Raw genomic sequence first — 2500 nt, 5'->3', positions numbered from 1 at the left:
AGAAAAAAAAAACATGGTGTTATGAAACTTCAGTAATATTTGTATGAATTACGTTCTCTTCAAGTTTGATTTCTGGTGTTTACGGTTGGTGCAACAGTCTAGTGTCATTTCATCAACCTGGGAAGATTATTATTATTATTATTATGAGGTCCTCAATCTAAATGCATTACATTGATTTGTGCACTGATGTGTCATTGTATGATTCAGGCCCAGTGATTAGCTCACTTACGCCACCTTCAGGAATCAATCATATCCTCTGTTCTTCAGAAAAAGCAGGGTAACAAACTACTGCTCTCTCTCTCTCTCTATCTCTTTCTCTCTGAATGATCACATTCCCACTCTCTTCCTATCCACAACCCTTTTATTGTTGTCTGTTCTGGCCTTTGTCTTCCCCTCCATTTACAGTCATAGAGCTAGATTATTTATAGACTTATTCCATCATTGTCAACCACAAACTAATGGGTTTGGGGTTTTAGTCAGTTACATCATGCAGTAAACTGAGCCAATTCTATTTAATAATAATAAATAAACTATTGTTTAATTAAAATCTGGCTGATTATAGGTGATGTGTGTAATTTTTAGCATGGTAAATCCTTAATTATATCTAATATTAATGTGAATAGACTGCAAGTAAGCCAATCATAGGTTGATTCCCTGTGATGCTATCAAAACATTGCTCTGTTTGTTTGAGCATCCCGACCGGAGACGTATAACTCTGGCTCAACCAATGGCGTGCAGTCTGATTCAGTTTGGTGGCGCAGAAATTACACACTTTACTTTTAAATGTATTGTGCTTAAATTTGTGAAGGACTTCTGCTTCGCTATGTATCCAGCTCATTTTTCCCAAATCGGTGCTGATCTGGTAACAGTTTTGGTTACAGAAAGTGGCAAGTTGTCATTTCTGTGTCAGCTAGGCCTATTTCTTTTCAATAGCTATTTAACTGTGACTTGGAAGTTAAGCACTCTTCCCAGCATTTCTTGTCCTAAACATGGCAAATGGTTGAAAAGAAAATAATTTTTAAGCTGAGAACACAAATTTCTCTCTACACTTGAGAAACTGGGACCAAGAGGCTGGTGTGGTAATTTACTGGGGGGGGAGGAGGGGACATCACAATTCAGAATAAAACATGCTTGTTTAATTTTCAGTTCACCTTTATTTAGTACTTTTCAGATCATTTGAATGGAGCTTTACGGAAAATGCACGTTTTAATGATACAATGTAATTTGGCCCCAATGAACAGGGAATCTTCCATTAAATCACTTTAATCTGCCATATATGAAAGTTCTGAAGTTTATGCATGTTTTTGTTTGTGTGGGATGACAGGGTCATTTTTTTAACGCACATGTAGGTCACAACTAAGTGGCAACTGACCAATTACAAGCAAAACCCATGCTGTACCTTCATACTCCCTCACATACCTCATTAATGACCGCAGACAATGAGTTTCTGAGAAGAGCAGTTACAATCGACCGCCGCAAGATGGCGACAATGCATTTCGTTCCCCCACACATCTCTCTCTCTCTCTCTCTCTCTCTCTCTCTCTCTCTCTCTCTCTCTCTCTCTCTCTCTCTCTCTCTCTCTCTCTCTCTCTCTCTCTCTCCTGTACAAGCAGTAGAACTTCCAGTTAGTGATCAATCAGCTCAGTGCTTAATTTTAAATTATGTTGTTTACTTTTATTCTGCTGTAGATGTGCATATTGTTGTTTGTAATTTTATGTTCCATTTTTTTATCTTTTTTTTTATGACGACTAAATGTCTTAGACTGGAAGGTGTAGATAGTTTCCATGACTTTTGTTTTGTTTGATAATCTGCCATTTTTTTATGATTTCATGTGATTAGTGTTGCCTTGAACAGTCTACACACACTCAAGTGAGCACAGATGCGTGTCTGTGTTTATGTGCGTGGAAGATTTTCACACTGGACCACCAAACAGATGCAGGAAACACTATAAGTATTATTACAGTACATTCTGTTAGATTCGTTTTTTTTTAATGATAAGTCTTCCTTTTGAATAAATATTCATATCATGTGGAGCTATTCTGTCATGTATGTTGATTTGTATTATGGCCGATGATGTCATCTGAACGGGACTAAACTCTGAGGTCATCATCATCGTGGGTTCCGTTTGTTTGATGTCTGTTTAGACAGTATTTGCTTTTTGTTACAAAAACAGATCCCTTGTTAACTTCAAAATAAATATACATTTGGGTTAACCTATTTCAGTGGTGGTTATTATTATTATTGAAATGTATTTTAACACTCAAGAATTATTAAAAAATACTGCTATTGTTATTAGTTAATATTATTTACATGAAAAGTGAAAATGTGCAGCTGTTAAGGTTTCTATATCAGAAAATATGCAACAGTTGTACCTTTATGGGTACGTCAGTTAAGTCAATGGTGTCCATCAACTGTCTGGTTACCGACATTCTTCAAAATATCTTATTTTGTGTTCAACAGAAGAAAGAAATTCATACAGGTTTGAAACAACTTGAGGGTG

General features: G+C 36.2%; 1 protein-coding gene across 4 annotated transcripts in view; it reads left to right on the top strand.

Moving 5' to 3' along the window:
* cadm3 (cell adhesion molecule 3) overlaps positions 1–2215 on the top strand; it is a 66389-nt gene extending 64174 nt beyond the window's left edge. For 3 of the 4 annotated variants that reach the window (XM_079613880.1, XM_079613879.1, XM_079613886.1), the window contains one exon: positions 1–2. This exon is cut by the window's left edge and continues 1063 nt beyond it. The gene's annotated coding sequence lies outside the window, so the exon portion shown is untranslated. The other variant, XM_079613885.1, reaches the window with a different exon arrangement.
* Positions 2216–2500: the final 285 nt, after the last annotated feature.

Source organism: Phoxinus phoxinus (genome assembly GCF_949152265.1).
Source record: "Phoxinus phoxinus genome assembly, chromosome: 5".
Classification (NCBI taxonomy): domain Eukaryota; kingdom Metazoa; phylum Chordata; class Actinopteri; order Cypriniformes; family Leuciscidae; genus Phoxinus; species Phoxinus phoxinus.
The sequence above is the reverse complement of the archived record's forward strand: the minus strand, read 5'-3'. Positions and strand labels throughout refer to the sequence as shown.